This window comes from Dasypus novemcinctus, chromosome 16 (genome assembly GCF_030445035.2).
Source record: "Dasypus novemcinctus isolate mDasNov1 chromosome 16, mDasNov1.1.hap2, whole genome shotgun sequence".
Lineage (NCBI taxonomy): Eukaryota > Metazoa > Chordata > Mammalia > Cingulata > Dasypodidae > Dasypus > Dasypus novemcinctus.
Genome location: NC_080688.1, coordinates 82302234 through 82313614, shown reverse-complemented (window position 1 = coordinate 82313614; position 11381 = coordinate 82302234). Strand labels below are relative to the sequence as shown.

General features: G+C 34.3%; 1 long non-coding RNA gene across 1 annotated transcript; it reads right to left on the bottom strand.

Moving 5' to 3' along the window:
- Positions 1 to 2849: 2849 nt before the first annotated feature.
- LOC131273632 (uncharacterized) lies at positions 2850 to 5329 on the bottom strand. Its single transcript, XR_009180885.1, has 2 exons — positions 5187 to 5329; positions 2850 to 3078 (listed from the first exon to the last, which is right to left on the bottom strand). It is a non-coding gene; the product is annotated as an uncharacterized lncRNA (long non-coding RNA).
- Positions 5330 to 11381: the final 6052 nt, after the last annotated feature.

Here is an 11381-nt window from a genome sequence, read left to right as displayed (position 1 = left end):
CCAGGCAAATATGATCAAAGAATCAACAGAGTGAAGAAGAGATGCACTTGAGCAGAGTGGGATTAGCTTTTCAGCTCTGCTGTTCACTAGTTCTGTGAATGTGAGCAAGAAAATCAGTATTTCTAAACTTTAGCAACTCATTTGCAAAATGGAGTAATAAAACACATCTTGCAAAATTATTGCAATAATACATGTCAAGTGCATGGAACAGTGCCTGGGCGTGCAAAACTCAACTCAGTATCAAAGATCTATCTCTCAGTAGAGCTGTTAGAAAAAATACCTTGGCCTTTCTCTTGTGTATGATCACTTATTGGTATTATTGTACAAGGATCTACACTTTGGGAAGAGGGCTGAGTTGGATGGCTTTAGGGATCCTCCAGCATTGATATTCAATTATGGCCAGTGTGAAACAGGAAATTTTCCCAATTATTAATATCTGTCGTGGGCATTTGGGTAAGTGTCATAGTTTGTTGCTTAAATTATTTATTTTTCCACTTCCGGTGACTAAACTAACCAGAAAATTAGACGTCTCCCCTTTCTTTGATGTAATAGTGCCATTTTTATTCTTACGCAAACATTAAAAACGACGATTCTAGGGAGGAAATTGACAAATTAAGGCAGAGATGGTTAATTGCTCAAGTGGTAAGTCACAAGGTAAAACAGCAAGTAAGTAGACTGGCTTGTGTTCATACTATAATATATGTAAATAGTTTTCAAAAATCATTACAGCTGCAAAAAACAAAAACAAAAACAATTGGTGCCTTGAAATTTGTATTGACTTTCAGGTCACTAGTGTCATTACATCTATTAATTAAATATGCCTACTCTTTCCCCGAATACTTGCTAACTGGAAAAAAATGGAAAAAAATTGAATTAAGAAGTGCAGATTTTCATAAAACTCAACTCAAAATGTGCTAGAAACAGGTTTAGGTCTGTTTCAAATTCTGTGCATGCTGTTTGCACAATGGTGAAGACTCACCTAGTAGTTTACCCTAGAGGCTTGTCAAACAACAGTCATATGTAAATCCCCAGTGAATGAATGACTTAGTAGGAGGCTCATTTCCAGGAAAAAAACAAACACTTCAGAATAAATTTCTGAATTTAAACAAAATAAGCCAGTGGGAAATTGTGAAAACTCTGTCATTAATCTGTGCTACACTGAGTGGGAGAAACGCGATATCTGGAAGAAGTTATCCCATGGCTTTCCAATTTCTGAAGAAAGTATTTCTTTAAGAAAAGTGGTGAAAACTTAAGATTCTTCTACACATAATAACCTATTGGTAAAAGTTACTCTATTGGGTTTAGTGGGAAGAGTATTTCAAAAATCACTTAAAAATATTTTCTTTTCACTCTTAGGCCATAGCTTTCTCTTCCATCCCTACATACCACCTCCACCTAAGGGATAACTTTTAGCTCTTAAGTGTGGGTCTAAATAATGAAATTTATTTTCCAAAGAAAGAGGATGGAGGATGTCACCTTAAACAATTACTTGAGCTTGATCATCAAGTTAGAGAGTTTTCTTAAGTCCACAGTAACATAATGGCCTGAAAGCAGATATTTCTGCTCTGCAAAAGCCATTTTGTTTTGATTGAGGAAAAAGAGATTTTATGCTCTCTAACAGGGTAAAGCCTAAATTGTAGATCACAGTTCAAAAGCAAATGAAAAAGAAAATTTTCTAAACTCGTGAAGAGGTGGTATGGAGCAGAACTTAGTTGTCTGATGAATTAACAGCCTCTTTTGGGAAAAAGATTTGAGCAATTTTCTGGAGGACACATGAGATTAAGATTCCCTCTTGTGAGTTGAGTTTACCCAGAACACTGAATTTCAATCTTATGAGGAACCTTGAAACCTTTAGCCAGACATTCCTTTTCTTGTATCTCATCAAGAAATGTTATTGAGTTATCTTTTTTTTTCTGCAAAAACTCCTGAAGGAAATATCTGTATCTAAATTCTTAGAAGTCTTTCTTGCTTGCAGAGAGCCTGAAACAAAGCTTTGGCACATGCACACAATCAGTTTGATGTTTCATAGGAGGCAGAAGGAATCAAAACAGCTTCCTCCAACTCTTATATGAAAGTACCTTTCACGCAGGAGATGGAGAGAATCAGATGAGTTCAGATCCAGTTTTAAGGTAGTGATTGGTTCCTAAAAAGGACTCAACACCATTCAATACTGGGAGATGGTTGGAATTTCAGATAGGTTTAGAGGGAAACAAAGCAGAAGGAATTGACTCCTTTTTTTCAATTTGGAACTCTGAGGAGAATTCCACTCAGTTTGCTATGTGCTAAAATGGGGACAATAGTATAGTAGACAAAGTATTGTGGTCATCTATGAAGACCACCCATATAAGAACAAATAGAGGCTATTCATTCAGAACTTGCTCTAGTAAGGAAGTCATCCACCTTCATGTTTATGCTTAAAGGGTAGGAGAGTGGAGAAACTTTACAGCTTTATAACTGGAAGGTATCAGGTATGCTCAGTTTAGAGACTGTTGCCCTGGGGAAGCCAACTAGAAAAGGGTATCCTATGAGTATGGTTTGGGGAGCATATTTAGCTTTCTCTGGTTGATTCTGAGTAAGAAGCAGGGGGCAAGGGTAGTGAAAACATAAAGAAGCTATCAATCATTGATCAAGTCCTGACCATTTTTTGACAATTGTCACAGAGGTTGTTGTGGATCAAGGTTCTATTGTAATATACGGTTTGGCCTTTGTCCATTTGTACATTCAGTCTCTCAGTATCAAGACATGGCTAGGCTGTAGAGCGACTAAAATCTCCACTAGTTCCTGGGCTATCTATAAATATGAAAACAATCCAAAGTGCATGGATATTTCCCTATTGGTAGTGCGAGAGAGAGTTGTGCAATGTTTTAATGTCTGCACCATTGGAGCAGAGAAACTTTGCTTGTTGGGATGAGGAGAATGAGAGACAAGGAAATTGAGCACCACAGACAGGGCCATGGCCCACAGTCATGCCCAGAAGATGCTGGTCCACAGTCAAGTCTTGGGTGAGAAATATTCTATCTCTGGCAGACAACAGGAGTATCTTGGAAGGTAACATAGTATGGTGCACCTAGATTTCCCCTAAAGTGGGAGGAAGAAAAGAGGAAGACAACGATATTAAATCAGGAAGACTTGAAATTGACTTAATTAGTATAAACACGTATTTCAGCTATCAACAGGGAAAAAAAAAAGACCCAAGAACAAGAAATTGCCAGTTATAAGAAATAGTTAACTCTTTTTGCCACATCAGAGTTATAGTCTGATTTCTTTACTACCTCCCCATGCACACTGAGTTGAAGTTATGTATGTGTGTTTAAGTAATAACTACATAATATCACAAATTGACAGCTCTAACATAGCAGATAGAATGACAAATACACAAATCCCAGGTGTTATTATACCATAAATAAGCTTAGAATGAAATTTAACATAAGTGGCTGAGTTTCTGCACAGTGAACAAAAGCTCCATTCTTATTTTTTCCCAAAGATCAAAAGTAGTCACGGGGCAGAGTCAAGAAATTTCAGATAGTTACCCTCAGCCTGCCACATCTGAAAAGTTTGAAGTCTTGTAAGCCATGTAGTTCACTTTACTTCAGGGAGAAACTAACTACTTTCCTATGACCATCATCTCCAAGAACCGCCCAACCATTTTCTGTGACATGAACAGGAAATGGTTTTATATTGTATTAAGCCACTAGGGTAATGGAATATTGGAAAGTAAATTTTTTATGTTGTGAGATATTTCAGCCTAATAAAATCTAATTAGCTGGTATGTGATTATTACTTTATGTGAGCATTTATGTTTTTATGGCTGTCCATTTGTTGCCAGAAACTTCCAACTTTTTTAAAAAGAAGTTGAAAATCTGGACTTTTATAATAGAGCTCTTTATTTTCTAAAATCTGCCACTCATCCTTAACTTTGTGATGGCCAAAAATTAAAAAGAAAAGAAGCAAAAATGTGTCTGCATGAGACTACCAAGTTTCTAAAGTTGTGACTACAGATCTCATTTTAGGGTGAAATAATATATTGTATTTTGGGTTGTTAACAAAATATTTAAAATTAATTTTTAAAAATTTAATAGACTAAAATATGTTTCCTTATTTAAATTTTGGGGCAGTTAAATCAATATGTAACATCTATTGCCAATCAATTTCTATCTTGCAAATAAACCTAACCTATCTAACTGGAGTTATTTGAGACTTCCTATTTCTTGAAACACATATAATGAATGCTAAGACTAATTATTTACTTAACGGGTTAGTCTAATATTTAAAACTCATCTGAAAATATTAACAGAATTGTATATTCTAGTGCTTTTTAACTTGCCTCCTACTTCTTAATATAAAAATAACTTCAAAATTTAATCATTGAGTATAAAAGCATGCAGTTTGTAAAGCTGAAATATACACACAAAACCTAAACGAATAATTGATTATTGAATTTTTCAAATTTTATGCAAAATGTGAGCTGTGTATGTAGTTTTCTCAAAAGAAAATACTGGGTTAGGCAAATCATTTTTTGGTAATCTGTTTTACCTTATATTGAAATCAGTGCTTTGAAAAAAAGAATGAAAATGTAGGTGTATAAAGAAGAGCATGGAATCTGCCCAAATGATAGTCAATATAGTAAGAATTTCTAATCTCTACATATTTAATACAACCCAATTAAAATTTCAAATATATATGTGTATATTACATGGTATCTGTGATGGTTAGTTTCATGTGTCAATTTGGCCAGGTCACGGTGTCCAGTTGTTTGCTTAAGCAGCGCTGGCCTGATTATTGCTCTGAGGGCATTTCATGGAATTAAATCATCAGTAAGTTGATTGCATTTATGGCCTATTACATCTACAATCAACTGAGGAATTTGTCTCATTCAGTTAGCTGAAGGCTTTAAAAGGAGAAGTGATGATTTTGGCAGTCAGAAGAGAGAATTTCCAACTCACTTCAGCCAGCCAGCTTCTCCTGCAGAATTCATCAAGGACCTTCACTGGAGTTCCCAACTTGCAGCCTCCCTTGTGAATTGAGACTTGTGCGTCCCCACAGTCACGTGAGGCAATTTTGAAAAACAAAGTCTCATAATATTTACAGATATCTCCTTTCAGTTTTATTTCCCTAAAGAAGCCTAGCTAATACAGTATCTAATTTATTGGGATTAAAAAAAAATCATTTATCAGGTTGAAGATTACCATTGAAGACTGCAAAAAAAAAAGCTTGAATGTCTCTTGTTTTATTTTCTTATCAGTCACAGTGAAAATTCAATAGTATTTTAAAAATGAACCTTCACTAGCAGATTCTACAGTTCATCTCAAGAGTAATTGATGAGAAGAGAGAAGAAAATTCTGAAAATGAAGAAAGAAAAAAATACTCTGGGTTACTTATAATACCAGATATAAACACTAATATTAAGTTACATGAATTAAAAATAAAATAACATAAGAAAGGAAAAAACAAACACAATAACTTACTCTATCAGTGAACCAGATTTAGAGTAACAGATTGACAGAGAAGCAAGTGTCCAGAAACAGCCATGTATATACAGGTATTTAGAAAATGATGAAGTGTGGAGCACAGAATATGCAAAAAATGACTTAAGTGGTAATTGGCTAGCAATTTAGAAAACAAAATCCACAAAAAATAAGCATGCAACATAATACTAAAATTACTTTCTGATGCCAGAAATACAAATAAATTCTTGGAGGTAATATAAAACCTTAGCACAATGTTAGAGAAATAGTGACATTGAAATGTCATTTTCAGAAAAAGGTCAACTTACAACTGTCATAAAGACATAAAAATGAACATGTTTTGAAGATTTTATTTAACTCATTCAATGGTAGAACAAGGCAAACATTATAACCAGTTCAAAAGGGAATTAAAAAATTTACCTATGCAGAGTTATAAAATAGATCAAAAGTAATGATGGTCTTGTGTCTCTAGATAATTGCATAGATTTTAATTGAAACAATTTATTTATTTTTAATAAATTTTTCTTTATTTTAAAGGGAGCGTTAGATTATATATATGGCACATCAAAAATACAGAGGATTCCCATATGCCTCCCACAATTTCCCCTATTAGCAACATCTTTCATTAGTGTGGCACACTTCTTACAATTGATGAGCATATATTGAAACATTGATACTAAGCATGGTCTACAGTTTACATTATGGTTTACACTTTCCAGTGCACAATTTTATAGGTTTTGACAAATGTATAATGGCTGGTATTTGTCCTTGTAATATCATGCAGAATGATTCCAATGTCTCATAAATGCCCCATGTTATATCTATTGTTTCTCTCCCTCTGCTCAAAGTCTCTGGTAATCACTGTCTTTATATCAATATTACAAGCTTTCTGTTACTAAAATAATAATAAGTCTACTTTAGTCCACAGTTGCATTCCCCCGTTATGTTTGTTCGTTCCTCTATCTTGAGGATTTGGGGATGGTGATGCCTACTCTGCTTCCAATTAAGAGGGGGCTTAGACCCCATGGGGCAGATGGATGGAACTGTCTTGCATGCCATTGAGGATACTGTTTCTTGGGTTGGGATGTTGTCCATTATCATCCTTTTGTTAGTTGTTCTGGGTGAGTCCGATGAACTGGAGAGTAGGTGTTGGCTGCAACTCTGCTGAGATTCATGGCTCACCTGATATATGAACAGCTGGAAGATTTAAATCTCTGGAATATATATTTAATTTAATAATTTATTTTTAAGGTCTCCTCCAGTCTATCAAAAATACTTTCAAGGAAAAATTATTTGCCACATAAACCTTATTAGATCTTGCCTGGCTACACAGGTGGAGCAAGAGTATAAGAGTCTATGTGGGAAAAAAAAGAATCTATGTGGACTTTCTTAAATTAGTTTTGCTGGAAGTTCTCATATGGAATCTCAGGTCGGGCCTTTTAAAATCTTTGTAACTAGCTGTCCTATGTGTGGGATCCTAAGCTAAGACAATATCTCTACTAGATGTCACCTATGGTACCTATAAATATGGATGAATTCTCAAGGTCCCCAAATATCCTGAGGTTCTTGGGCCTGCCAGGAAGTGACCTTCCTTAATCACCATCTGTAAGGTTGGGAACCCTCTAAGCCAGTACCAGGCCATTTTTCCCAGGAGGACTTTGTAAACCTTGTTCTACGAAGTCAGTGTCAGTTCCAGAAAAGTGTTTGGTGTTTGCCCATGACTAATTAAATAAGCGTCATTTTCAAATATGACATTCCAGGCAACATCTTGGTACAAAATCAGTTTTTTCAATTATATGCTGGTAAAAAGGGAAATGATTTCTTAATGAACCTATGAAAATGATGTTATTGCTATGAAAAGTAAGAAGACACAATAAGAGTGTCTGAATTCTGCAGGGGAGAGTCAGGCAGGGAGAATAAGTCATTTAAAACTGTTCCAATGCGACTTACAAAAGCAGAGTGTACCAAATTGTAATGGGTTATAGGGAGCTTAAAAAGAAAGACAAAGTACTTCCTAATATTTCTAGAATATAGAATATTAAAAACAAAACAAATACCACAATTGTCTTTCTTCCAGTCCATTTCTTCCTATGTAATTAAACCTTGTTATGCTGGATCTTGGGTTAGCAGTTTCATAAATCCATCTTCTCAGCAAGAGTTTTGGAAATTCTGACTCAGTACATTGGTAGTTTTTTCAAGTTAAGTGATGTCATCCGAAGCCCAGAGTCTAATTCTTGAAGGGCCAATTGTTATTAGTAGGCCAGTCATTTATTAAAGAAGTGAGAGAAGATAATAAAAATGGGAGAAAATAATAGATTACGGGTTCCCAGGTATACTTGCAGGTTGGCCCAAGTGAAGAAGCGATAAAAAGTTTGATTTAACTTTTCACTTGCTTTTTAAACCATTAATTATTCTCCCCACTTGCTAATATTCAGGAGAGGGGTCCCATTTATTTGCTCTTTTGATTGATCACCCTACCTGTCAATTCCCTGGGAGGCCTCAACGATAAGGTCCTTTGAGAGTATTTGGGGCTTTTCCTAGATCCCTGACAATCAAGGAAAATTCTCGCAGGTTCTTCCCACAGTGTTTTGGTTAGGGTTTTTCTCTCAGAGGATTTCCAGGTGGAATTCCATGGCCACATGTTTCACAGTCATGGTTTTCTGCCAAGTCTCAGATTCATCTTATTCCTTAAACTAGCCTGCTTCACCTGTGGCTGGAAACAGCATAAAATCTTGACATATAAATGTAATGATATGTAATATACCAAGTTTATATTAGGAAGAAACCTCAAAATATATCAGAACTATCAAGTAAAGTGATTCAGTAAGTCTGAAGGAGGTCCTAAACATAAAGCATTTTTAGAAAGTTACGTAAGTAAGTCTGATGTGAATTTCCAGTTCTGGTACGATATGGAGTCTCTGCTATTTCGACAGAATACATACAAGGTAAAGAATTACCTTTTGCAACTCCCTATTAAGAGCAGACCAATGCTCTAAGAAAAAGGTATCATTTTAACAGAGAAATAAAGCACGAATTCTAATTTTGCATCACTATAATATTTGATTCTAAAGGAACCACAACCCCTTTTTGAAAATCTTATGAATAAGGCCATCATAATGAATAAACTGAGCAAGTTTTGGTAAGGTTTTAATACAACTTATTGCTTCTTTTTAGAAACATTATTTGTACGTACTATATAATTAAAGGTAAGAAAAATCCCCTTTTCACAAATCTACAATATTCTATACCATTCAGTTTTTGTCCATCACTGTCCTCTTTCTCATTCTGGAACTACCAGTTATTTTACTTTAGGATAATATTACATTTTTTCTATTAATAAACAATGATCTGTCACATTATCTTTCATTCAAACTTGTAGTCTCTGCCACGTTGCTCCTAATGGTTTCAATTCATGCATATTAACCATAATAACTTCTATTTAACAATGAAAACTATATGGTAGATAGTCATGAACCCTCTGTCATACACACGTATTTTAAGAGTAGTACCATTCATGAATACACATAACACAAGTTTCTCTACCTACAAATATTCCTTAAATAACCAAATAGCAAAATAAACATGTGCTTTAACAGACCCAAAGGTAGGACTATTCGGTAACAAATAAAATTAAGATGCAAACACATATAAACATGAAATATTGCTTTGTAATCAGTTTCAGCATCTTATCTTAGAAATGACTGAGGTATCCAGTGAACATGCATTAATTAACCCAAAGTATTATTACCAAATGTCTTGGAAATTTTCTTCAAGATGACATTCGACAAGCTTAATTATGGTTGGATAATGTTTGTCAGAATAATGTCTCAATTTGGTTAACACAATTTATATATTTTTCACAACCTTAAACATTAGGGAGAAGACTGTTTATATACATAAAACACAAAATTAGTAGAAAGGAAAATAAAGTTAGAATAACAGAGACAGTGAAGTTCTATTGCTGCTTTGGTTTCACCTCTGCAGAGAGTCAAGAAAAGATATTCCTGGGCTTAAGTGCAAATCTCTGGCAAGGAGATTTACTAGGTTTTTTTACTTGAATCCACTGGCACACCTCAAGAGGAGCTTCAAAGCGGTGAAAAGATATTTCAGAAAAAAGGTAAAAATCATAGAATACAAAAATTAACACGTTAAAGATTTTACTTAAATCTTTCAAAGAGGGAACCAGGAAGATATCACAACTAGTTCAAAGGATAAATTCAAAGAACATACAAATTTATAAAATTGCATAATAGCTCAAAGAAAAATAAATAAATAAATGAAACAGATAACCCAAAAGGGAATGCGCTATGTAGACAATGTATTGTTGAAAAATAGTTCAAATGTCATGACAGGCTCGAATCAGATGACCTGGATGGTTGTCTCTAAGCACTGCATAGGTTCCTATTGCAAGCATTTTTTTTTTTTTTACATAAGAAGACTCTTTTTAAATTTATTGAAGTATATCACTCAAAAATAAACATACATAAACACTACATGTATAGTGAGAGTTGTGAAGTTACAAAACAAACATATATAACATCAAAAAGGGGTCCCATATCTTAACCTACTACTAATACCTTGCATTGTTAAACATTTTTAACTAATGATTAAAGAGTATCATCAAAAAATTACTACTAACCAAAGTATTTTCTCCCAACCCAACCCATTATTATTACCATTATTACATTTTTATCATTTATATATGAACATACATAAAAAATAAGTGTATAGTAAAAGTTGTGAATGTACAAAGCAAAAATGCATAACATCATACATGGGTCCCATACATCAACCCTCCACCAACACATTGCAATGTCATGAGGCATTTGTTATAATTATGAAAGAATATTGTCAAAATCTTACTACTAATTATAGTCCTTATCTTATTTCCCCCAACCCACCTTATAATTTTTTAAATATATTTTTATGACAAATTTGTAAACATTTGTTCTAGCTCACAAAGGACACTCTTGCATCTGTACCATCAACCACAATTCTCATCTGCCTCTTGGTTTACTGTGCTATTCAGTTCCCAGATTATTCTCTAGCATACTGTCAACTGGTACTTACATCCCTGGACTACCATTTTCAGCCACATCCCCACTTATAAACTAGCTGTTACTATAATTATTACCATCCACTTTATACATTTACACACTTTTACAGTAAAGCTGATTAAAACTTCTACATACATTAAACATCAGTAGTCTATCTCAGTCTTCCTCTTATCTCCTTTAAGAATCATCCACTTACCACCAGGTCTTGAAGATATTTTCCTACATTTTCTTCTAGAAGCTTTATGGTTCTTGCTTTTATATTTGTATTTTAGATCCATTTTGAGTTAATTTTTGGATAAGGTGTGAGGTAGGGGTTCTCTTTCCTTCTTTTGGCTATGTATATCTGGTTCTCTCAGCACGATTTGTTGAATGGACTGTTCTGCCTGAGCTGGGTGGGTTTGACAGGCTAGTCAAAAATCACTTGACCATACAAGTGAGTGTCTGTTTCTGAACCATCAGTTTGGTTAGATTGGTCTAAGTATCTGTCTTTATGCCAGTACCATACTGTTTTTACCAGTGTAGCTAGGTAAATATGATTTAAAATCTGGAGATGAGAGTCCTCCAATTTCACTTTTTCTTTTTAAAATGTTTCTACCTATTCAGGACCCCTTACCTTTCCAAATAAATTTGATAATTGTATTTTCAATTTATTTAAAAAGTGCTGGTTGACTTTTTATTGGGATTGCATTGAATCTGTATATCAATTTGAGTAGAATTGACATCTTTTTATTTATTTAATTTTTATTGTTGTCTTTTAAAAAAGATAAATAGATCACACAAAACATTATGTTAAAAAACATAAGAGGTTCCCATATACCCCTCTCCTTTCTCCCCCACATCCCCCCTACTCCACCCACAT